At 43.2% G+C, this 27,228-nt stretch overlaps 1 pseudogene; it reads right to left on the bottom strand.

The window, feature by feature from the left end:
- Nucleotides 1-19,809: 19,809 nt before the first annotated feature.
- LOC136527203 (pre-mRNA splicing factor SR-like 1) lies at nucleotides 19,810-23,788 on the bottom strand (annotated as a pseudogene).
- Nucleotides 23,789-27,228: the final 3,440 nt, after the last annotated feature.

Genomic DNA, 27,228 nt, shown 5'->3' with positions numbered 1-27,228 from the left:
GCTGGGATGAATAGGAGGCCACTGGCCCAATTAGTTTTATAAAGCAAGTGTTAATTAGTTTTGGAAACAACTTGTAAAATCAATATAAATTTGTGTAGTTGACCAAAAAATTATGAAACCAATTTTGTTAGTCTTCTAAAATCATGATCTACTTGTTTATATTTTGTTCACATAGTTTGATAATATTCTTGGAAGCTATATAATCAATTTGAGGTACTTAATATTGTAAAAATATAAACTTGTAGGAATTTCCGTGATAAATCGGTGATAGTATTAACTCTAAAAAATTTATAATAAATTCCTACTATTAATAGTAGCTCATTGTATTTTTTTGTATTACCAGAATACTTAGTTTACTAGAGTAGTTAGTGATGCCCTATTTTGAATAATGATTAAATCAATAGAATAAAATAAAAAACACCTTGGAATTGTATAACTAAAACAATTGTTGGGAAATAACGCCTTATTCGAAACATGGATATTTAGCCTAAGTACGATTGTCGTTAGAACTAGCTCGTTAACTTGAAAGACGTAAATTATATTTTAAGAGTCATGGTTGCGGTCGATTAATTATGTCTTTGCATTGCATCGCATTGCATATCATAATAGGGGGCGGCGATGGATCACGGAGTCATCGGGATTTGCTGGAGAAATGGTGCTTTTGGAGATCGAGTCGCCATGATGGAAAGGTAACTTCTTGATTATAGTTTTACCTAGGCAAGACCCCGGTGCAATAACCCCTATTTTTGCTTGCAATTTAAATTATAATTGTGCATTAAAGTTTTAAGGAGTTGAATGAAACCCACTTGCATATATATATATATATATATATTATATATATATAATATATATCCTATGAGTCTTACTAGTATTAAAGGATCATGTAGAATCTAGCTACAGGACCCCGGTAGAAGTCGAGTGATTGTCTATCACTCACGAGAGATAGAAAATATATTACTATATTATTAATCACTTGGAAAATATAAATGGTGGAAAGAAAAATGATGATCGGATAGGGATGTGGTTTGAGGTATTGGTGGGTGTAAGAGGTTGTGTCGCCGTGGAACGCGGGGCATAGCTTGGTTACACTGCTTTTCTTGTCTGTGTCGGTTAAGGACCGGACGTTGCATAAGACTCTAAGGCAAGTCATAGACTTATTATCCCGAGCACATACTTGGAGTATGAGCGCTTGGATGACTTGTTGCTCTCTTATCATGGATCTGGCTCTTTTTGGACCGACAGTTAGGGTGGTTTTAGGTTAGGAGGTCCTTTGCACCGCACTGAGTCTGGGACTCAGGGGCGGGAGCTTGGAGTCCTAGTTTGGACGGGGACCTGGACACTCAGGACAGGAGGGTGATGGGTTGGTCCTGATTGTGCCTGGGGTACAAGTGGGGCGTGTGTTTTCGGGGTACCCAACTAGGGGCATTGATTCGCGAATCGCTGGCGTTCCGGTACGACTTGTCTTAACTCTAGCATCGTAGTAAGAACTAGAAAATAAAAGATGGAAAAAAGAAATCTGATTGCTCACCACATGCTTGAAAGTAGTATGGGTGCTTATATAGAATGGTTAGTTAATGAACTAATGAACTGCTAATAAAAATCGAATATAAGGACGCACTTTTAGTAATGCTCCCCCGCAGATGCAATAAACCCACAAGCCAGATAGCCTTGCATATCCTTGGAGTCTTTTCTTTCCTCCTGTCGGGTAAGTCTTGCTGAGTACAATTTAGTGCTCAAGGTTTCATTTCTCCTGGTTGCAGGTGACAGGTGGATGCTAGAGCTGACTCTTGTGTGTGGATTCCTCCTGGTGGGCTCAGAGAGGATTTTCTTTACGCTGCGATCATAGTTTTTATTTATAAGTCTCACTAAATATTTTTATAAATAAAAGTTTTATAATCTGTTGTTATAGCTTACATATCAATGATTCATCATGTCATGATTAGATAATTATTTCTGTTGTAATTTTAATCACATGTTTAAATTCCGCTGTTATATTAAATTGTTCATAACTCTGATAATATGATTATATTCCACTGTTATAATAATAATATTATACTCTGATGTTGTATTAAAAGTGATGTAAGAAATGGTTAAGAATGATGAAAGCTTTATTCCTCTCATTTGTGATCCTGATGGAAAAATGTGGATTTTCCGGGTTCTCCCTCGGGGTGTGCCCGACGGGACCGTGTAATATGGTGTTCTCCCTTGAGTGCTTAGTGTCTAATGGAAGACGAGCACTCCTGGAAGGCATTAGATTAGGTGGTTCTGCCACAACGGGAGAAAGAGGAAGGAGGGCAAACTCACCAAGGCAGTTTACCGTGGTGCGGAGCGAAGGAAGACGGCGCGGCTTGAGCAAAGGTGGCTGCTTTTCTAGAACGGAGTAGGGAAGTGGCATGGTGCGGCCAGTATTTATGGTGGGGAAATACTTGGTGCACATGCTAAGAACTGAGGTGTGGCAGTGGTGGAGTCGGGCGGCGGTAGAGTCCGGTGCGGACTCATCTCAGGGAGGAAGAAGGCGCCGCTGACGCGTGGGGTCAGACTGTCAGCGACACACACGGGGGAGAGGGAGAACGGTACGAGCGTGGCTGCTGCTGGGTCGGCCTATGGGATGGGCCACGGGGGAAAGCGGGTCACGCAGAAGGAAACTAGTGCTGGTCCGCTACGACGGAGGGGAAATCGGGTCGGCGGGTAACTGGGCCACGAGGAGAAGGCAAGGCCGAGCAGGGCCAGAAGAAGAAGGAAGAATTCTCTTTTTTCAAATCCAAATTCCAACCAAATTCAAATTCTTTTGCAAAACCCAAGCATCACAAAATAAATATGCATCAGCATGAATGCACAAACATGTATGTAGACCGTATATTTGATTTTAATTTTAACAAAGTTTTTATTTTTCTAAATTTAAATGCTCACAAAATGCATAATTAAATCATTTTCTCCTATTTTAAAATCATGAAAATTTTAGGGTGTTACAATTCTACCCATTAAAATGAATCTCATCCTCAAGATTCGGACGATGCTTACTTAAAAAGTTGTGGGCATGTTTTCCTCAGATCCTCTTCTCTTTTCCAAGTAGCCTCATCTTCTGCATATCGATTCCACTGAACCTTACAAATCTTTATAACTCGGCTCCTCGTAACCCTTTTTGTTGTCTCCAAAACTTTATTGGAAATTCCTCATAGGTGAGATCTTCCTTAACTATAAGCTCCTCTAACAGTATCTGCTCCTTAGGTACACACAAACACTTTTTTAATTGAGACACATGAAACACATCGTGTACACCTTCCCGATGGCACACAAGTGTCAGCACAACTCTTCTATCGAGTGTTAGCACAACTCTTCTATTGAGATTATGGCACTCTCAAGTTATCTCTAATCATCCTTACTTGCTCTTCTGAGTCTTTTAAAACATCCGGTCCAAACACTTAAGTTTCTCCCGTTTGATTCCAAAACAACGGGGTTCTACACTTTCATTCATACAAAGCTTCGAAAGGTGCCATATTGAGACTCTTCTGATAAATGTTATTATATGAGAACTCTATATAAGGCAAACTCTTGTCCCAACTTGTACCATATTGCAACGCACAAGCTCTCAACATGTTCTCTAAAATCTGATTAATCCTCTCAGTTTGTCCATCTGTCTGAGGGTGATATGCCGTACTAAAATTCAACTTTGTTCCCAACGAACTATGTACTTGCTGTCAAAAATTATATGTAAATTGAGTACCCCGATCAGACTCAATTTTCTTGGGAACTCCATGTAGACACACTATCTTCTCCATATATAATTGGGCCAACTTTGGTCCATTATAAGTAGTCTTGACAAGTATAAAGTGAGCAACTTTAGTTAACCGATCCACTATCACCCATATTGAATCATAACCTCCCTGAGTGCGTGGTAACCCAACAATGAAATCTATACCAACTTCTTCCCAATTCCACTCAGGTATCTTCATTGATTGTAATAATCATGTAGGTCTTTGATGTTCAGCTTTGATTCTCTAACATGTATCACATATAGCAACATATTCAGCCATATCGCTCTTAAGTCCATACCACCAATACTTCTCCTTCAGATCCAAGTATATCTTGGTACTCCCAGAATGTATAGAGTAAGCAGACTCATGTGCCTCACAAAGAATTGCATCTCATATAGCCATATTCTCAGGCACACATAGTCTTTTCCCAAACCACAGAGTTCCATTATCATTCATACTGAAACCTGGTGCCTTACCAATCACTATGTTCTCCGTAATTTCCTTTAACCTCTTATCCTGTAATAGACCCTTGTGTCTAATGTAAGCTCTATCACCAACTCTACTACATTAGTGATGAAACCCAAGTTTAGTTGCTTAAGTTCAGCCCACAACTCACTTGACATAGATGCCACTTGCACCTCATTGGCGTAACTCTTCCTGCTAAGAGCATCGGCAACAATGTTCGCCTTTCCAGGATGATAGTGTACTTCTAGATTGTAATCCTTAATCAACTCCAACCATCGATGTTGTCTCAAGTTCAGATCTATCTGAGTGAAAATATACTTTAAACTCTTGTGATCAGTATAGATATCACTCTTTTGTCCGATAAGATAGTGCATCCATATTTTCAGAGCATGAACCACTGCTGCTAACTCCAAATCATGAGTAGGATAGTTTAGCTCATGCTTTCTCAACTGTCGGGATGCATAGGCCACTACTCTTTCTTCTTGCATAAGAACACATCCGAGACCTTGACGAGATGCATCACAATAGATAGAAAAGTTCTTGCTCAAATCTAGCAAAACCAATACTGGGACGGTAGTCAACCTCTTCTTCAATTCTTCAAAGTTAGCCTGGCACTTCTCAGACCACATAAACTTAGCATTTTCTCCAATAGAGCTGTCATAGGCTTGGCAAGTTTACAAAACCCTTCTATGAACCTTCTGTAGTATCCAACCAATCCCAAAAAACTACGAATCAGTCTCACATCGGTTGGTGGTTTTCAATTCAACACATCTCTCACCTTGCTTGGATCTACTACTATTCCACCATTAGAAACAACATGGCCTAGGAAAGAAACTTCCTTCAACCAAAACTCACACTTGCTTCGCTTAGCATACAACTTGTGTTCCCTGAGCTTCTGCAAGACCAACCTTAGATGTTCAATGTGCTCTTCTTCTATTTTGGAGAATACCAATATATCATCGATAAATACCACCACAAACTTATCCAAAAACTCCATGAACACCTTATTCATCAAGTACATAAAGTATGCAGGTGCATTGGTCAAACCAAAGGACATAACGGTGTACTCATACAAACCATAACTCATAGTAAAATTTGTCTTGGGTATGTCCGTTGCACAAATCTTCAACTGATGATAACCAGAATGAAGATCATTCTTAGAGAAAACACAAGCACCTCTCAACTGATCAAACAAGTCATCAATTCTAGGTAACGTGTGCTTCTTCTTGATAGTAACCTCATTTAGTGACCGATAATCAACACACATCCTCTAGGTACCATCCTTCTTGTCAATAAATATAACTGGTGCTTCCAAAGATGATGAACTAGGACGAATGAAACATTTCTCCTGTAACTCCTTTATTTGTTTCTTAAGTTCCTCTAATTCATTAACCCCCATTCTATATGGACGCTTAGCTATAGGTGTAGTTCTAGGTAATAATTCAATAATAAACTCAATGTCACGGTCAGGTGGCATACCTGGAAAGTCATCGGGAAACACATCTAGAAACTCATCCACTACTGGGTCCTCCTTGTTGATGCAATCATCAAGCTAGTTCACTGTGGTTGTCGGTTGCTTCTGCATTACAACATTGACATTGATTATATCCCCATTCGGTTTGGTCACAACAACTACCTTCTCCTTACACTGAATCAATGCTTGTTGTTGCATCATCCAATCAAACCCAGAATCACATCAATGCTAGATGTTCTCAACACAATGGGGCTCACTTTGAACTCTACCCCCCTTAAGGATAGACTAGTTGGAAGACAACGATAAGAAGCTTGCATACTACCTCCTGATGAGTTTACTAATATGGGATTTTGCATGGCACATAAGGGTATGCTATGCATTCTAACAAATGCTTGTGATATGAAAGAATGTGAAGCTCCAGAATAAAAAAGAACAGTGGTAGGAGTGGAATTGACATCAAACATACCGAGAATGACTTCTGGTTCTGCAAACACCATCTCTGTAGACACATGATTCACTTTTCCTATGCTGGGTGCTAGATTCTAATAACTATTCTGCCTCTGTGGGGTCTGTTGGTTTGGCTTCTTAGGGCAGTTATATGATAGGTGACCCTCTTTTCCACAATGGAAACACTTGTTGGGAGTGCTAGGGGCACTAGTATTCATGGGAGTGTTGTTAGGCGCTCCTTGTCATGGTGTTTGCTAGCCATTCTGCTGCTGAGGAAATTGATTGCCATTCTGTTGCTGGTACAGTGGATGCTGCTAGTTCGGGTTGCGATTCCACTGATTAGGTGATCCCTGGTACCTCTGCCGAAAGCCTTGCTGAGGCTTGGTGCATGGACAAGTATTACTCCCAGAGGCTTGTCCCTGAAGCCTCCTCTTCTTAGCCTCCATCTCTTTGCACTTATTGTGAATAACAATAGCGTGATTCACCAGTGTCTGGTAATTGGGGTAAGTATTGGATATAAGATGGAGTTGTAGACCATCATAAACACTCTTGAGAAAATGACGCTACTTAACAACATCATCAGCCACCTCATTCAGAGCATAACATGACAATTGAGCAAATTTGCCATGATACTCAGCTACAGTCATGGATCCCTATTTTAGAGCTCTGAATTCCTCCTGCTTGAGCTCTATCAATCCTTCAGGTATGTAATAGGATCTAAAATTCTCTTTAAACTCCTGCCAAGTGATAGGAGGAGCATTAGTGGGACATTCATACTCGAATGCATCCCACCAGTCTTGAGCTTCTCCCTGGAGTTGTTTTGACGCGTACAACACCTTCTGCTAGTCATCGCACTGCGCTATGTTAAGTTGCTTTTCCACTGCATGAAGCCAATCATCTACTTCTAGTGGATCAGTGGCATGTAAAAACAATGAAGGGCGGCCCTTCAAGAATTCACCATGCTTGTCACGCGGTGCCCCACCCATTGGATGATTCTGCTGATTCTCCACCAGAGCTTACACAAGTTGTGTCTGCACTGCTAGAAGCTGCTCAATAGTAGGTGGCGGTGGTGGTGGTGGATGTGGGGGAACATCTCCATGACCTTGGTCTCTTCCTCTTCCAGACATCTGACATCCAACACAAATATTCAAAATTTAGAGTTTTCCAAGTTATAGACACTTATAGAGATATAGAATACATTATGAAAATTTTCTGGATGAGTTCCAACATCAGCAGCTCGGTAAAACAGTCATATCTCGAGTTTTAGATATCCAAAAGAGGCGTTCTTTATATGGTTGGAAATCTTAAGAAATTATCTAAAACTTCTATTCATATCACATGCCCAGATTCTGTCGTTAGGTTAATAAAAAAGAGGACACAACCAAAACTATTCTAGATTGTAGACTGCACAGGAGCTTCAACTTGAAATAGCTATATCTCTCAAACTAGATCAGATATAGGGGTGATTCCAGAGGCATTAGAAAGATACTTAAGTCTAGTTATTCCCATAAAATTTCATAATTTTTGGTTAAGTAGATTAGATGGGCATTGAGATAAGGGCTGACTGCTCCAAAAACATATCCGAGAGAACAAGATGTACCAAACCCAACTATTTATTTATTGACTCAAACTTTAATATTCTTAACTATGGAACTTGCGGACATGCCCACAAAGTTCCAGCACTCATTACAAAAATCCAACTCACACATAAACATAATAATAAATCAACTAGGCACACCAAAGTTCACACCACACTATTAGACTCGACTCGACTCAACTTGACCCATGCTACTAACGTCTTTATTACATAAGGGGCTCTAAACTCCTATGGTGACGAACTCTGGTAGCTTCTCATAGATCTTGGGCATCTTGAGCTGAGTCCTATACTCATCAAGCTGCCTTGCAACTCATTTGCGAGCCTTCTTTTCCTTTTCCAATTCTTCCTTAAGGACATCATTCTTTTGGAGTATCTCCCTAGCAAAACGGACCATCGCCTTTGAAGTCATATCAAGACCTTGAGGCTCCATCATCCCCCATCCTTCTTTTTTAGGGTCACAACGAGAAAGGAACCAAAATGGATCTTCCTTCATTTTCTCAAATCATCGGGCATGATATATCATACAAGCTTCACAGGCTGCATCCTCCATACTTTCCTCCATAGTGCCATGACTCACAAGGTGAGGACGACTGGTTTCCACCCTAGGAGTCTTTCTAGATTCATCCTAAGTAGTGACAAACAAGTTTGTCTTCCAGTATGTAGCATCATGGGGGTGCTGGTACTCGGTGCAACAATATTGCATAGCGGGACACAAGTCAGAGTAGTAGCATACAAGCACTATCATGAGTAGGGAATGTAAGTAGGCCGTGTCATCCCCATGCTTGAAATAGAACTCCTTGGTCCACCCCACACCTGGGGGATGATTTCCTTCAGTGAAGCATGGCCCTCTATAGCTAATGCGGGCGGTCTTGTTGGAACGAGGCATCTACAGAATTACATTTAGTTAGGCAATAGAAGCAAAAAATTCATAACAGAGTGAGGCAAAAGAAGCATAAAATTTAGCAAATAACAAGAGTGGAGTAGTAAGCATGAAATGAGGGGAGCAAAAGAGGCTAAAACGACCATTACTAACTAGGCAAAAGAGGCTAAAACAACCATTACTAACTAGGCTTGCGTCCTACAATCAACCTGGCTTTGATACCAATCTGTCACACCCAATTTTAAGGATAAAATAGGATGCATAATCTTATATGCGCCCAGAGATCAGTCACACACATAAGCTAACAAATTATAGATAGTACCATCACAAGTGTTTATTACATCATGTATAATAAGACAGAGTCTTCACATAAATATAGCGGAAGTATAAAGAAAAATCTCTCGCGAAAGCTCCATATCACAGGGACGTCAACTGGTTGACCACAAGTCTAGTAATCCTGAGGAAAGTCGTTATTACCATAGTCATTTGTTACCCATCCGGGATTTTTATCCAAATAATAAAAATAAACAAATGTAAGTACGTGTCATACTCAACAAGTGTAACATGGGGTTCATGAGGCTCAAAAGACTTGACATAGGTTTAATAGAATTAGCTTTTAGTTGTCACACTTTTAGCATAAGATTAGCAACAAGTTGTCATAATCGCAATTGAAACACATGATCAATGTAAACAGGAATAATGAATAGCATAAACGAATAATTAATAGTGATCATCTATTCCATAAGGGTTCCAAGGCCACTCGTGACCATGAGCATGGCTGATATACCAGTTTTACACTCTACAAAGGTTGTACACTTTCACTGTGAGTCATAATACCCATATGCTCGGGTTAATTACTCCCAAAACACTTCTAAGGTGAGCAAGCAAGGTTCACTATGAAGCCTTTTAAAGGTTCGTCTAACAAGTTAGAGTCATTAGATTCACTCGGTAAACAGATGTAGAGCCCCCCCTTCCTGATGGCTCAATGACGCGCAACCTATACATAAGGGGACAGAGGCCGCACTATACCTAATTCATCAAGCCATTCTTATGTCATTAAAGGTAACCTTTAACAAGCTAGAAAAGGTCATCATACTGAGCTAAAGCTAAAGCCATGTGGCCCTCACAGTTGTACTGTAAGTCTCGGATGATCACTTACAGATAAGTCCTTAGGGAGAGGAATCTGAAGCATTTAGAAAGTAGCTAAATACTCCAGCCCCCTGTTTCTAAGTTGCTAAAAAGTCATATTTTAATGTTTATTGCATATACCCTTAGTCAAGTTACAAGATCATGGTTTAGTTGAGCACTAGCAAAGCTATCCAATGCATATTTCATAGGAGACAAGGTATAAGTTCAATTCTAGGGAATCTCTATCAAGGTGGCACTTGCAATATGAACTAAATGTATTAAAGTTGATAGGAAACAAGGATGATCCATGCTATACTTGCCTTGAACAAAGTGTTCCTGTTGATCCTGCTTGTTAAAGTAGAACTCTTGATCACCCACGAATTGCTCACCGTCTATACTCGATAATCACAGCAACATACAAGCATCTAGAAGCAATCATGCATAGCAAACAATGACTATAGATTAGAATAGTACACCAATAACATAAAATCAAGATGAAAAGTTTGTAAAACGAATCTACGTCTCGCTATGAACACACAGACGCGAAGATCACAAAATCAGAGCTAAAACGAAAAAGTTATGAATTAAACAAGATTTCCTTTATTTAAATAATAGATTAAATCTAACCTTGAATTTTAAAAATTAAAAACATACTTAATAGTAGTATGAACATGTTGATTACACAATTACGAATCTAACACAACTTGAACGGATCAAATCGGAGTTAAAACAAAGATTTTAGGGCTAAAACAAGCTTAGTGACAAAACTATAAATAGCTGAAAGCGTATTTTGGATCTAACCGAAGAAACTACGTTGTCAAAAGAAGAAAACGTATTTTAGGAATACGCTTTGGACTGTGGGTTAAAGCATAGAATCTTGCGGGGGCTCTTTTGCAAATCTCCCGGTCGAATCGGTATTACGTGATCTGAGTCGTTGGATCGATGATGGACAGTTCAGAATAGATGGCAGCAAGGAAAGGCTGCCAATGGCGAACTGGCGGCGGCGCCATGGGTGGTAATGAGCGGTGCACTTAGAACATGGCCTACGGACCACGAGAAAGCAAACCGAGGGCACCGGGAGAAAGAGGAAGGGAGGGCAAACTCACCAAGGCGGTTTACCATGGTGTGAAGCGAACGAAGACGGCGCGGCTTGAGAGAAGGCGGCTGTTGTTCTAGAACAGAATAGGGGGGTGGCACAGTGCGGCTAGCATTTATGGTGGGGAAATACTTGGAGCACACGCCAAGAACCGAGGCGTGGCGGTGGCAAAGTCGGGCGGCGGTAGAGTCCGGTGCAGACTCGTCTCGGGGAGGAAGAAGGCACCGCTGACGCGTGGGGCCAGACTATCAACGACACATGCGGGGGAGAGGGGGAATGGCATGAGCGCGGCTGCTGCTAGGCCAGCCTATGTGATGGGTCATGGGGAAAGCGGGCTGCAAAGAAGGAAAACTAGTGCTAGTCCGCTACGATGGAGGGGAAACCGGGTCGGCGGGTGACTGGGCCGCGATGAGAAGGCAAGGCCGAGCTAGGCCAGAAGAAGAAGAAGGAAGAATTCTCTTTTTCAAATCCAAATTCCAACCAAATTCAAATTCTTTTGCAAATTTTGATCAAACCCAAGCATCACAAAATAAATATGCATCACCATGAATGCACAAACATGTATGTAGACCTTATATTTGATTTTAATTTTAACAAAGTTTTTATTTTTCTAAATTTAAATGCTCACAAAATGCATAATTAAATCATTTTCTCCTATTTTAAAATCATATAAATTTTAGGGTGTAACAATTCTACCCCCTAAAAATGAATCTCGTCCTCGAGATTCGGACGATGCTTACTCAAAAAGCTATGAGTATGTTTTTCTCACATCCTCTTCTCTTTTCTAAGTAGCCTCATCTTCTGTATACCGATTTCACTGAACCTTATACATCTTTATAACTCGGCTCCTCGTAACCCTTTTTGCTGTCTCCAAATTTTTTACCGAAAATTCCTCATAGGTGAGATCTTCCTTAACTATAAGCTCCTCTAACAGTATCTGCTCCTCAGTAACCCACAAACACTTCTTTAGTTGAGACACATGAAACACAACATGTACACCTGACAAACTCTCAGCCAATTCCAACTGATAGGCCACTTCTCCACGTCTCTCTAAAATCTTGAAAGGCCCAATATACCTTGGTGATAACTTTCCTTTCATGTTAAACCTTCTCACACTTCTCATCGGTGATACTTTTAGGTAAACATAATTCCCTATTTTGAAAACAAATTCTCTCCTCCGAGTGTCAGCACAACTCTTCTGTCGAGATTGTGCCACTCTCAAGTTATCTCTAATCACCCTTACTTACTCTTCTGCGTCTCTTAAAACATCCGGTCCAAACACTTGAGTTTCTCCCGTTTGATTCCAAAACAATGGGGTTCTACACTTTTGTCCATACAAAACTTTGAAAGGTGCTATATTGAGACTCTTCTAATAACTATTGTTATACGAGAACTCTACATAAGGCAAACTCTTGTCCCAACTTGTACCATATTGCAACAACGTTCCTGCTAAGAGCATCGGCAACAACGTTCGCCTTTCTAGGATGATAGTGTACTTTCAAATCGTAATCCTTAATCAACTCCAACCATCGACGATGTCTCAAGTTCAGATCTATCTGAGTGAAAATATACTTCAAACTCTTGTGATCAGTATATGTGGGGGATATACCCCCGGGTACCACAAGATGGTACATGGGCCGCACCATCCGAGGTGGCCCGGCCCGTAAGATCAAGGCGTACACGGTTAGATTACAAGTTGTACTAGATATTGTAATAGTACCAAATAGGATACTTTACTTATAACCTTGTCTCTTCAGAGTATATAAGGAGAGACAAGGGTCCCCTAGAGGACAGGTGAATCCATCTACATCTCAATACAATACACCAAAGACACAGGACATAGGGTATTACGTCGATCAGACGGCCCGAACCTGTCTAAATCGCTGTCTCTGCGCCTTGTGTCACCATCTGGTTCCTGATTACACGCACCGTCTATCGATAATCTACCACCATAGGCACCCCCCTCGGTGGACTGCCGACCATATTTCATCGACAGTGGCGCGCTAGGTAGGGGGTGTGCGTGCTGATCCATGGTGAACCAAATGGGATCTCAAGACTTACTTCCTAGTGAGATCGACTTTCATCTTGCCTGCGACATCAACATGGAGATTTGCTGTCGAACTCAAGTCGTCGTGCCAAGACCAGCAACATAGATCGAAGACTCGCGTGGTCGTGCAACAATCGAACCCGACGTCTACTCCGATTAAGGTGGGGCCGGCAGGTTTCCATTAACTTGGTGAAGGCATCGGACTAGTACAAGAAGGTGCCAGATCTAGGCAGGTCCAGGCACCGCATCTGCTACATGTCGCACGGCCTAGAGCCTCTTTTTGTCGCTGTCGTTCTGTTTTCCGTGGAGTCCGTTGCTTCCCCGTCGCTGAAGAGCCTATCGCCGAGTCCGTGAGACCTGATAGATTCAGTATGGACAAGTACGTACGTGAATATGTGCCTTTGCGTCAGCCGAACGACAACAAGCCAGCAAGCTAGATCATCATGCAAGCCAAGTCAATCAATCTGTACATGCCTCACGTACATACGAGAAGACATGCAAGCCAAACCAAGATACAACAGATCAACTTGCATATACATAGATCACGTGTAGGCTTTACGTACTTGCATCTACACCGCCATGCAAGCTACCAAGACTTGCATGTACACATGCATCCACTTATGGGGAAGGAAGGCTGCGTGTTAATGAAGCAGATCGACTGCACATCTTCATACGCGGACCGACACCGCCAATCTCTGACCACGTCGACCACGGACCACGTCGATCATGTCTCGAGCGGCTCTATCGAGCTCCGACCACATCGACCACGGACCACGTCGACCACGTCCCGAGCGGCTCCGACCAACCAGACCACGTCCCGAGCGGCTTCGCCGAGCTCCGACCACCAGACCACCAGACCACGTCGCAATGATGATCGCCACGAAGAACGGCGCTATGACAACCGCGACCACCGTCACAATAGGCCAAAAAGCTCGAGGACCGGATAACTTCATCGCCACCGATCAGATTTCTATCCAAAGATAAGTACACTTCTAATATTTATATTTAATATAATTTTCATTACGACAGTTTCTCCACAACGTCCTTGTCATGATCATTCTTCAAATAATCGTTTGTCCATGTATACCATCTTAAATATAACATACAGCTATACTTAATGCAAATCCTCGACCAGTCATGTTGACTGCTCGATGCCTACAGAGACGGCCCTGTCTCCGGCTCCTCCCTACACGTGCACGAGCGTCTGCCCTCTGCATTATGGGTGGTCGGCAGTGGCTCCTTAGCGACGCTTTGTTCTTCCTACACGTGCACGGGCTCCTGCGCCCCACGTTATGGTTCACGGGCTAGCTAGGGCTAGAGACTCAGCTACATACTAACTGGTCAGGCGGTTTATATTAAGTATAAACACAAACTTCACATTAACACTGATGTTTACAAAGCACCAACTGCTTTATCACATCATGCTCATTTGCAAATGACTGCTGAGCGTTGTTTCTTCACCGCTGATTTTTCTCCATAATTTATTATTTTGTACATCATGTACTACCATTCTACATATTTATATTGCAGGAATTTCGAGCTATGCTCGGGGACTTCGTCGCTCGCTTCTCGACCTACGCTCGGGGATTGCCTCGATCACTCTCCGACCACAGCTCGGGGACTTCGTCGCTCGCTTCTCGACCTATGCACCGGGGACTGCCTCGATCACTCTCCGACCACAGCTCGGGGACTTCGCCGCTCGCTTCTCGACCTGTGCTCGGGGACTGCCTCGATCACTCTTCGACCACAGCTCGGAGACTTCAGTCGCTCGCTCCTCGACCTATGCTCGGGGACTGCCTCGGCCACTCTCCGACCACAGCTCGGGGACTTTGCAGTCTCAACTACATGCGACTGGCGACTCGCATACAGTTGGGATATTCTTTCTCGTTTAGACCTTGCTACAAGGCTCATACCTCGCCTTCCAGCAAGCTCGGGGACTACATCGGTACGATGCACCTGCTGGTGCATCTCGTATCGCCTGTACGACGATTGGATTCTCAACTTAACTGGGAATTCTTTTTAGACCCTGGCACCACGTGCCTACGTCACCTACTACCAAGCTCAGGGACTAAGTGGGCACACTTCACCTTGCGGTGAATGTGCTTGTTTTTTCAACCACTACGCCTCTGATGATCAAAGATGCTACGCTTCAAGACGCACTTACATTTCTTTTCAGAAATACAAGTGGGCACACTTCCCAGGACGGAAATCTTTTTCTTTCTTCTTAAGAGCACCATACATTCTTCGGACAACCTACTTCTCCGGCGACAACGGTGGTCAGAGATGTCAAGAACTCAAGCCTCACTGTTCGGAGAAGGTTAAAATGGCATGTCGCATCAGAATACATGGCGCTCGGGGACTAGCTATGGGGGATATACCCCCGGGTACCACAAGATGGTACATGGGTCGCACCATCCGAGGTGGCCCGGCCCGTAAGATCAAGGTGTACACAGGTTAGATTACAAGTTGTACTAGATATTGTAATAGTACCAAATAGGATACTTTACTTGTAACCTTGTCTCTTCGGAGTATATAAGGAGAGACAAGGGTCCCCTAGAGGACAGGTGAATCCATCTACATCTCAATACAATACACCAAAGACATAGGACGTAGGGTATTACGTCGATCAGACGGCCCGAACCTGTCTAAATCGCTGTCTCTGCACCTTGTGTCACCATCTGGTTCCTGATTACACGCACCGTCTACCGATAATCTACCACCATAGGCACCCCCCTCGGTGGACTACCGACCATATTTCGTCGACAGTATAGATATCACTCTTATGTCCGATAAGATAGTGCCTCCATATTTTCAGAGCATGAACCACTGCTGCTAACTCCAAATCATGAGTAGGATAGTTTAGCTCATGCTTTCTCAACTGCCGGGATGCATAGGCCACTACTCTTCCTTCTTGCATAAGAACACATTCGAGACCTTGATGAGATGCATCACAATAGATAGAAAAGTTCTTGCTTAAATCTGCCAAAACCAATACTGGGGCGGTAGTCAACCTCTTCTTCAATTCTTCAAAGTTAGCCTAGCACTTCTCAGGACCACACAAACTTAGCATTTTCTCTAATAGAGCTGTCATAGGCTTGGCAAGTTTACAAAACCCTTCTATGAACCTTCTGTAGTATCCAGCCAATCCCAAGAAACTACAAATCTCTCCCACATCGGTTGGTCGGTTTTCAATTCAACACATCTCTCACCTTGCTTGGATCTACTACTATTCTACCATTAGAGACAACATGGCCTAGGAAAGAAACTTCCTTCAACCAAAACTCACACTTGCTTCGCTTAGCATACAACTTGTGTTCCCTGAGCTTCTGCAAGACCAACCTTAGATGTTCAGCGTGCTCTTCTTCTATTTTGGAGAATACCAATATATCATCGATAAATACCACCACAAACTTATCCAAAAACTCCATGAACACCTTATTCATCAAGTACATAAAGTATACATGTGCATTGGTCAAACCAAAGGACATAACGGTGTACTCATACAAACCATACCTCGTAGTAAAAGTTGTCTTGGGTATGTCCGTTGCACGAATCTTCAACTGATGATAACTAGAACGAAGATCAATCTTAGAGAAAACATAAGCACCTCTCAACTGATCAAACAAGTCATCAATTCTAGGTAGCGGGTGCTTGTTCTTGATAGTAACCTCATTTAGTGATCGATAATCAACACACATCCTCTGGGTACCATCCTTCTTGTCAACAAATATAACCTGGTGCTCCCCAAGATGACGAACTAGGACGAATGAAACATTTCTCCTGCAATTTCTTTATTTGTTTCTTAAGTTCATCTAATTCATTAACCCCCTATTCTATATGGACGCTTAGCTATAGGTGCAGTTCTAGGTAATAATTCAATAATAAACTCAATGTGACGGTCAGGTGGCATACCTGGTAAGTCATCGGGAAACACATCTGAAAACCCATCCACTACTGGGTCCTCCTTGTTGACGCGATCATCAAACTGGTTCACTGTGGCTGTCGGTTGCTTCTGCACTACAACATTGACACTAATTCTATCCCCATTCGGTTTGGTCATAACAACCGAGGCGTGGCGGCGGCGGAGTTGGGCGGCGGTAGAGTCCGATGCGGACTCAGTCTCAGGGAGGAAGAAGGCGCCGTTGACGCGTGGGGCCAGACTGTCAGCGACACCCGCGTGGGAGAGGGGAACGGCGCGAGCAGCGGCTGCTGCTGGGCTGGCCTACAGGATGGGCCACGTGGAAAGCGGGCCGCGCAGAAGAAAAACTGGTGCTGGGCCGCTGTGGCGGAGGGGAAACCAGGGCGGTGGGTGACTGGTCCGCGAGGAGAAGGCAAGGCCGATCTAGACCAGAAGAAGAAGGAAGAATTCTCTTTTTTTCAAATCCAAATTCCAACTAAATTCAAATTCTTTTACAAATTTTGATCAAACCCAAGCATCACAAAAAAAATATGCATCAGTATGAATGCACAAACATGTATGTAGACCTTATATTTTATTTTAATTTTAACAAAGTTTTTATTTTTCTAAATTTAAATGCTCACAAATTGCATAATGAAATTATTTTCTCCTATTTTAAAATCATGTAAATTTTAGGGTGTTACAAAGTATAAGGCTGACATCATGCCCTCATTTTTGCAACACTGCAAGCGAGGTGATTAAAAGAAAATTAAGGTGGCATGACGCTTGGACCGTGGACAGATAGGAATCATAGGATCGGAGGATAGAGAAGACTGAGGCGAAGACTGAGGCACTGTTCGCTTGTCTTATAAGCCGTACTATTTCAGTAAACTGAATAGTATTTTTCTCTCACAATAAATCAGCAAATGGTACTTTTAGCTATGACTTTTCAGCAAAACGAACAGGGTCTCTGGATGGGACTCTAGTGAGGACAGTGGTATCAACGTGGAAGAACAAGATAGTATTTATTGTAATGGTCACGATTGTAATATTTTGAGTACAATGAAATTCTTGGGGTACCATCCAAACAAAGAGATTGCTTTCTTGGCCAATGAAGACATCGATGGATTTGCTTACTACCTAGATAGCTCCAAGTTACAGTATTTAGGGTCATTTGAACCAGTTGGATGCTGCCATAAGCAGGTTGCAGCTACACACGAGTCTTTCATATACACTGCATGCATGGATGATTTGCTTCCAGCCCACCATACATGAACTCAAAAGATGTTGAGTCAACACATTGCCCATTATCTTCCATTATTACTAGTGGAATGGACTTGGATGATTTTTATATAAAACCAAAATGGGTACACGGTTGTTTCTTATCGTTTGCTAGATAGTGTTTTGTTCTTTTCCGTACAATTTTCCCTTTCATGCTTCTATATATCATAATGATCTACTTATGCAAACTAATAATTCTTAACCATCTAGAGCTATAGGCTTCTGATGACGACGAATAGTTACTTGGTGAAGATAAAAAACTATTATTGCAGGAGGAGGATATCATCGAAGATGAGGACCTAGAGCTCGAGGATGAAGATTTTAAATCTCGTAGGAGGATAATGCTAAAGATCTATGAATACGTGGACTCTTAATATTAGCTATATAGCAGAAAAAGAATTTACCTGAAATTTATTGTTAGTCCATTAGCCCACAGGTGGCCAAGCCTTTTGTTTAAAGATCTTGTCAATTAGCCAGTTGTCCAAGCCTTTTAATTGCTTAAAGATCTCACCGGTGCGCATTTGTACCATTATTGTTAAGTCATACTGAAAAACAGAACCCATAATTGGACAGATGGACTTAGCTATTTTAGATAACAATAATTTGATCTATGTCATTGTATTAGACCAAAATGCCCCTGCCACTCCTCTCTACCTCCACTAGCTGACACATAGGGCTCACAAGTCATCGTCTTCCTCTTGCCTGCTCGCACACCCACAACGTGTTTGACGAAATGAAAGGTCAATAGTTGCTTGAGATTGACAAGTCAGCAGGGCCATATCGGTATAACAAGCCCACGTGGAGGGATATAGACCAAAGTGATACGGCATACAAAGTTGATGGACCCAAAAAGTCACTTTGAAAGTTGATGGACCTAACTGAAACTTCCTCACAAGTTAATGGACCTTTAGTGCATTTAACTTTTTTACCCAAACACCTTGGCTCCACATATTTGAATCCGTCAAAACTGCAGATCTTCAGCATGTTCGTTTCGTCGTAAACGATCGTGGATTATTTACTGCTGGCTGATTTATTATGAGAGAAAAATATTATTGTAGCTTATAATCCACGATCGTATACGAGGAAGCGAACAGGCCGCTTAGGCCAGATCTATGGATTTATGGAGCACCTTAAGACGTGTTAAAAAAACTCGTGGATTCCTGGAGTTAGCCAAAATTATCCACCGTCCTGATGTTGTGTGCGCTCTCCCATTCATGGCCGTGTAGGCCCGTCCCCGTCGAGCTAGCCCAGACCAGCCATGGCCGCCGCCATCCGCATCGGCCCCGCCGGTCTTGCTGGCCCCCGGACGCTCCGGTCCCGTCGCTGGTCGCGCAGGCCCTGCTCGTGCTCGCCTTTACTTGCGCCGGCGAGATTGCCCTCGATAATGTGGCAAAGAGAGTTGCATATATTTGATTTGATTTTTTTTAGATATTCTCAGCAGCAGTCATGCTCTGCTGAGAAGATTTTTGCGAGTAACGTGGCGTAGCCCCGCCCCAAAAATTAATCTTACAAATTAATAGTGTTGTACATTTGCAATTAGAGCCAAGGCTACATTGTACACTTTTTTAAAAAAAAGGAACATACGTTGAAAATATACACGTGGTTATTGGGTCATTCTGGCTTGCTTATCACAAATGTGATGCAAGACACGGGCATACAGCAAACAGTAAATGCCAATGACGTCAGAGCACATTTTGTAGCACCAACCATGGGCACAACAGAACCTCCACGTAAAAAAAGATTTGACAGCATAATGTCGGAAAAACTTAGTAAATCTTTCAAATCGCAAGTTCAAGTTAAGACATACTGCCCATCATTTCTTGAGTAACTTCTGACACTAATGATTTCTGGATTCATGGGCCTAAATGCACCGCCGTGGTGTCCCTTAACATGAGATTCACCTCCACCTTGCCCCTCCCAGTCGGATTACCTCTTCCGTTCCAGAATCCCTGTGAGCTCTATCATCGCCAGCATCATTCTTTGTGTTTGTTGCATCACCGTATAAATCCTTTAGCTTTGCCAGGTTGGATGATTCTGGTGCCCTACCAAATGGGCTGGAGCGATGCTTGTCACCGTCAGTTCTGCCACGGACTGGACTCCTGCTCCTGCTTCTGCGGGAGCTTGAATGTCTATTGCGGTCAGAAGCCCTGTCCCTCTTTTCACGGCCTCGCCTTTCGTCATCCCTATCTGAATAACTCTGCCGATGATGATCCCGGTCTCTGTGATCACGAGCATAACGATCATGCTCCCTATCCTTGTACCTGCCACGATCACGATCTGAACGGTCCCTCTCAGAGTCATGATCACACTCAGAGCTCTGACTTCTGCGCTTCCTTGGTGGCGATTTTGCATGGTCACCATCATAACTTCTTTCCTTGTCCTGTTTGGGAGGTAATGTTCTTCGGACTGGGGAAGAATCCCTTGTGGATGCACGGTGTGGAGCACGCTGACCAAAAGAGACAGACAAAGAAGCCTTTACGGAAGGAGGCCTTCTGGCAGTATCATTTGATTCAAGCCTATTGGAATCCCCAGTCATTCCTGACTGCTTTGTTGGAAGCTTCAGCTTCTCAAGATGGCTAGTGACCTGTCGGAGAATTAGGAGAGGCACTCGTGGAAGAAGACTGTCGAAATAGTACTGCAAAAAAAATAACAAATATCATTGACACTTTGTTTTAACATGTGAAAAATAATAATCCTCAATTGAAACTTATCTAATAGAGTAATGTATATAAAAACAGAAACACTGAGGAATTGCATCAGAGTTACCAACAAATACAGACTGGTAGGTCAATATGATGGTGATTTAATAAACAATGATTTGTCATAGCAATTACGCTGGCAATTGTACGCACCTCTAAAATTACTACATTACTACAAAAGATTAAACAACCAAACTGTTCAGTGATCAGGATTGCGGGAAAAACCATAACAATTTAGTTAAATGTTTTGCAATTGCCTTCAGCAAACTGAATTAATCCATAGTTAATGTATAGTGTATCGGCTGGACCCGTAAATAGAGTGCAAGGACAAATCTGCTCTAGAGTAGCAACATGAACAGCCGAACAAACCAGAAAATCTTAGTTTATGTCACTGCTTACCTAACTAGCGTGGCAATTAAATGTATGAACTATTGGGCCTTGGTTAAATTATAGAAAATTTAGAGAAATTTGCAATACAACATATCAGAGAATCTGACTGGGAATAAATGTGGATTCAAGCAGCGAAAAAGAAAAAAGTGGTTTTACAGTTAACTATCAAATCAGTATCTGGATTACTCATCTTTTTTTTCTTTTTAGTACCATTTCCAAAAAAAAAACAACTATATCATATTAACGCATTGGAACCCTTTCGCTTTTCTCTAGAAAAAAATGGACTTATTTCTTTGATATCATATACACCTTCGGCAAAGAATCATGTCAGGATGAAAAAGAAAATCACAAGAAACCAAGATGGGCAAAAGCCCCATGGGCATACATTTTCATGTGATATAATCCTCAACAAATAAAAAAAAAAAAGAGTAAAGTATCTTGCAAACTAGCAAGACCAAACCATTTCAAATGTTATGAATCCTTCAACCACTTGAAACATAGGTTAGACTAGCGAAAAACAGTGAAAAAAGAAATTTTGAGCAACACATCATGACAAACCTTATACAGTGATGTTACTGGCGGAAGAGATGATGTCTCCTCTTAAAAGCAACTCCACAATTGAAATTTCCCCTCAGTATACCAAATCAACAGGTGAGTGATTCAAAGGGCGTACCCAGTGCAGAGAGCTCCCGCTCTGTGCGGGGTCTGGGGAAGGGTGTCAGTGGCAAGCCTTACCTTCGCCTGTGCAATGCGAGGAGACTGCGACTCGAACCCGGGACCTTCCGGTCACTGGCGGTAAGGTGAGTGATTCAAGAAAGACTAATTGTATTTAGGTTCAGAAAATAATATGGTTAATGATCTCTACCCTCGGATGTAGTGGGGTAACTAAGGAGACATTGTGATAGCAGCTCAGGATACTGTTTTGTTGTATGGAAGAATTGTGAAATAACTTCAAGAGATATACCTGACCAAGGAGGAGATCGCGCACATAAACGCCCATTGTAGTCAATTTACCATTTGATCCAGGGGCAAACTCCTGAAAGAGTAGGGCATTAGATTTAAGACATCGACACTGGAAAGAACTGTAAAACGGGGGCATAAGTATTTTACAGCTATAAACATGGGCAAATCAATGTTAGTATAGGCATGAAAAAATATTATCACAGATAGATCCACATGGCTAAGCAGTAAGTTCATACATATGCACATCGTTGTGTTAGAAGTAAAAGCTATGACAGGAATGGTGGATTCCAAAGAACCACCAATTTTGCCTCAAAGATTGCACATTTCAATATATCCTTCAGTACATGTTTTGAACGTCGGTTCTTTTCTGATTGTAGACTAGAATACAGACATAGGAACCAGCTATTGTCCCGCCTTCAGTTTTTTACAACTATATCTGATTCTTTCTGCAAGCACTGCTCTTAGTACATAGCATGTGCCAATATCAAAAGATGATCTTTGTTTATGTTACACAAGTTTATCATACCATTTAAGTGGAAACAATGCAACAGAAACTTGAGGATATAATTCAGAAGTGATGGTTCAACACTTGAACTAGCATTTGTTCTTTTGCTGCTTAATTTAATGTGAAACAAATACAACAGAAGCAGAAGTGCTAATGCAATAGAAACAATACCTCGTCATCCTTGATATAGGGTTCGTACCAAGTCCACAGCGTCTTCGGTTCTGCAACATACCGCAGGTAGAGGAATCCAATCTGAAATAAAGCAACTATTATATTCTGATACTCAAATTCATTTGTTTGATAAACTGAACATTTGAGACGACTGACAAGCTAGTCCCATGTGTGAATGGGCTTATATATCACTTGGTTGGTTCCATGTAGATACAGCCAACTAAGTCCATCACGACTACTGACTATTACATGTACTACCGGATAAGCTTTAGCTAATGACAATACAGTGAGGGTCATTTCTAGTCATGTAGAGTTCGATGCTTTGGCAGAGTCTGATTCCCTAACTAAATCCCCCAAAATTGTTAACAGTCGACATGCAATAACTTGTTCTAAAGCCAGAAACAGCAAACAGATCATTGAACAGAAAACCGAGACTAGGGAGGCCAGAGGTTCACATACAGCTCTGATGTAGGGGGAGTCCTGGTGCTTGAGCAGCCCGTGCATCTGCTTGACGGTGAGCTTCATGGTGAAGAACTTGTAGAGGAGGCAGAAGGCGGAGGAGGGCCCGCGGCAGTTGCCGGTCATCCAGGGCTCGACGTGGTCCACCTGGTTGTAGATCTCGTCGACCACCTCAGTGGTAGGTCTTGTACTTGAAGAGCTCCTTGAAGTAGTCCGAGGACAGGATGTTCACGGACAGCACCTTCTCCATCAGCCCCTCGATGGCACGGCCAGACGACTGGATCTCCATCCCCTCACCTCTGGAATCAACAGAAATCAATTCGAACCACGCTGGAGACGGTAGGTGCATGCGGGTAGCAAAGAGAAGATTCGAAAGTTCACCTCTTCTCTGTTCCACCGGAACGCGAGCTGAGCTAAGGGCGCCCGGGGATACGCCGCCCCGGCGGCGCGGCGCGACCGGGACGGCGGCGGCCCGGAGGAATCGCCTTGGATTGGGAGGGGTCGGTAGGAGAGGAACCTAGACGAGAGGCGTGGGTTTGGTTTGGGTCAGGCTCAGGCGTCAAGCCACCCGACGGGGTGACGCGCCTAGTGCTCAGTCACATCAGGGCCGTCGGCTGGATGATCTACGGACGGATCGTACTGGGCCACAGGGGCCAGCTCGAGCCGGTTTGCTCTGTGAGAGTGTGAGACTGACCCAAACCCAAAATAAGTAGCGAGAGATCCAAAATTAGCCTCCAACAGACTATCTATATGGGAGACCTATTTTGGGTTGCCTGAGAGACACAACCCAAATATGAGTATTCTCTCTCCTGAAAACCCATTTGCAGAAAGGATTTTTTTTTTATCTGGTTGTTCGAGAAGATGTCGAATAGGTATTGAACTTTTTACCTGTAGCGCTACCCAAAGGACGAATAAGTTTTGTATTTTGGGTGTTGTTGTTGAAGATAGCCTCACGACCTGCTCCCAGGGCTACAGTGGAAACATGAAATCCATTCAGGAAACCGTATTTACTTGGCTAGAAAAAAAGTTGAAAAATTAAACATTAACAGCGCATCCATATATATACTCAGATGAAAAGATTAAGATGCAGAATCACTTTAAAAATAAATTAACAAATTTCAGACGCATGTGCATCATAAGGGATTTTGTCTTCTCATGTACATGCTCCTGAAATATGTACATGTTCCTATGTTTTTTTTCTAGTTTCATTTTATATCTCAACTTTTTTGTATGACATATGAGGATGCACTATGGATATGCCAAGTTTCAAAAAAAAAAGGTAATCTTGCTCTTGAGTGAGATGAAATCTTGCCTGGTTCATATAGCATTTCTACATAACCTTCTAGTCTTGATTGATGTACTTCTGCTCTGTGCTATGATCCTCAAAGTCACTATGGGTGCTCTACGCTAAATTCACATATACAATAGTGTGTTAGCTTCACCTAAAGTTGCTGCGGCAGGTGCTTCTAGAGTGCTGTGCCAAGAGAGCTAACAACACCTTTAGGTGCAACGAACAACCCCAAAGAGTAAGTAATGCTTATGGATAAATATTTGGTACAAACTCATTATTTCGGTGAAGGTTTCTGTCCTCTAGTGCACATGTTGATGAATTTTGTCCCCTGGTTATCGATGACCTCAGACGAAAGCAGTCAAGCAGGGCAAATCAAGGTCATATATGTTTCCGTTTATAATCCAATTATTACAAAAAAAATAAGAATCTTGACAAACGCTTCGATTATTTCAAGGTTTCTTTACTACCGGTTCAAAACTTTAAACTAGCACAACTGAGAATCGAAAAAAGTCCCTACAATATAATAATTATAAACGAATTAACAAGCAGAAACAAATAGGATCCTAGTTTGATCGCAGGGGCGGCGGTGGCCAATTGAGAGGTGCCCGGTGCCTCTGTTCGCTGTGTTTGCCCGGTGCCTTTGCTGGCCTGCCCGTCCCAAGTTGGTAGTGGTTGGCGGGGGGCCCAAGCGAAAGCTTTGGGCCTATGTTGTCTCCGTACAGCCCAACTCTTCTGGCCCCAATAGCGGACCGCAACTCTTTTTTTTTGGCCCAGTCCTGTCATTCCTTCTTTAGTCCCTAGTAGAGCCCAACTCCCACCATCTCTTTTTTTCCCAGTCCTGTCATTCCTTCTTTTCTCCCTAGATAGACTTAGCTGCTCATTCGTCTTTGTTACTCAATTCAGTCATTAATAAATGCAGCTAACATGTTTTAGTTTTCCTATCTTACATTTTTACATCTATTTCTTCCCAGGCTTAGCCGCTCCTCGCCGGCGGGGGCCTGATGGCCACGCCGGTTCGTTCAGTTCAGCTCGTGTAGCAGTGTATGATGTCGACTCCAAGAGGTCTACGACCCTTCATTAGTTTGTACACGTTGCGGAAGCTCTTGTCCAGGCAATGGCACCGTGCACCGCTAGTCCGCTACGCTTTTCGGAACCTGCTTGGCCAGGCAACAGCACTGTGCACTGCCCTGTAGCCGATACAGGACGGGCAGCATGGTGAGTACGCTGTAACAGGCAGCCGCAGGCTGGCATATGCGCAGGATGAATGCGCGAACCACCCGTTGCTGTGCGGCGGCAGGGGGCAAACAGTAGGCGGGCGCTGCCCGGCCGATCCGATCGTGCTCGTGCGTCGCATCCACAGCAGGGGCCGGCGGGAAAGCATTTGCGGAGCCAGCATTTATAGTCAGGGGCCAGTCGTTATGAGTTATACTTAGGGGTCGACTCGATCTTTTTCATTACGATAATTTTATTATCTGGTTGTGTTTTGTATGATTATATTATTTAGAAGAGATTAATAGATATATATATATGTATATGACAAAAATTTTATATAATCTTTTTTTAATATAATAAAAAATATTAAATCATACTACTAATTTTTTTGGTTGTGAAACATTGGGGGGCTCCCCCCCGGCTCCGCCAGTGCGGGAAAGGACTGAATGCGCTCTCCCTGGGTCGCTCCCGGTCCCCGGCCGCGCCATCACGCCATCTAGCTGGCCCATGTGACGCGCGCAGGGACGACGACAGGGCTCCACACTCGCCCGCCCCGGCACGCGGGATCGCAGGCGCGCGGCCGCCGGCCAGGATTGCCGGACCGGCCGCGCCTGCGGGCGTCGCCATCAGGCATCAGCCCCACGCCCGACGCAGTGGCAGTGTGTGTGCGTGGTCGTGTGCCATCTTCGCTGGCAAGTAGCAACGCCCTTTGGCATATTGCTTTTGCTCACTCGCGTGAACCCATGTCAACCCGACACATTTCACTGCCTCGTTCGTTCCTCACGACGCTTTGCCCAAAAACGGAAGTGTTACAGTGTGCGCGAGGAGATGGAACCAGTTTCCGGCGGCGACGGCGGTCGGTCTCGCGGGCATGGCGCTGTCACGGGGCCCAGCTCCAGCTACAGAAGAAATGCAGGTGGTTGGTTCGGTTGAGGCCCCGTTTAGATAAAAAAAAATTTGGGTTTTGGGTACTGTAGCATTTTCGTTTGTATTTGGTAATCAGTGTCTAATTATGGACTAATTAGGTTCGAAAGTTTCGTCTCGCGATTTCTCACCCAACTGTGCAATTAGGTTTTTTTTTCGTCTACATTTAGTACTCCATACATGTGTCGCAAGATTCAATGTGACGAGTACTGTACAAAAATTTTTGGCTTTTGGGTGGAACTAAACGGGCCCCGGGCCCTGGCCGTCGTCCTCTGCTTGCCAGCAGCCGCCAGCCTCTAGTCTAGGGCTCCGGGTCCGGCGCCACCCACCGCCAGCCAAACTTTTGCGTTGCCTGACGCGTGACGACACCCCACTAGCTTTCTTCTCTGCGCCGCATCTCACCAACACCGCCAGTTACTGCCCGACCTGCACGTACGCATTCACGCACTCATCATCTCCGTCCACGAGAGGCGAAACCGCGAAAGCAACGGTGTTTTTGCGTTTGCCGAGCGTTCTGTGTCGGATACTCGGCAATTTCTTTCTCGA

This window comes from Miscanthus floridulus, chromosome 19 (assembly GCF_019320115.1).
Source record: "Miscanthus floridulus cultivar M001 chromosome 19, ASM1932011v1, whole genome shotgun sequence".
In the NCBI taxonomy this organism is placed as follows: domain Eukaryota; kingdom Viridiplantae; phylum Streptophyta; class Magnoliopsida; order Poales; family Poaceae; genus Miscanthus; species Miscanthus floridulus.
The sequence above is the reverse complement of the archived record's forward strand: the minus strand, read 5'-3'. Positions and strand labels throughout refer to the sequence as shown.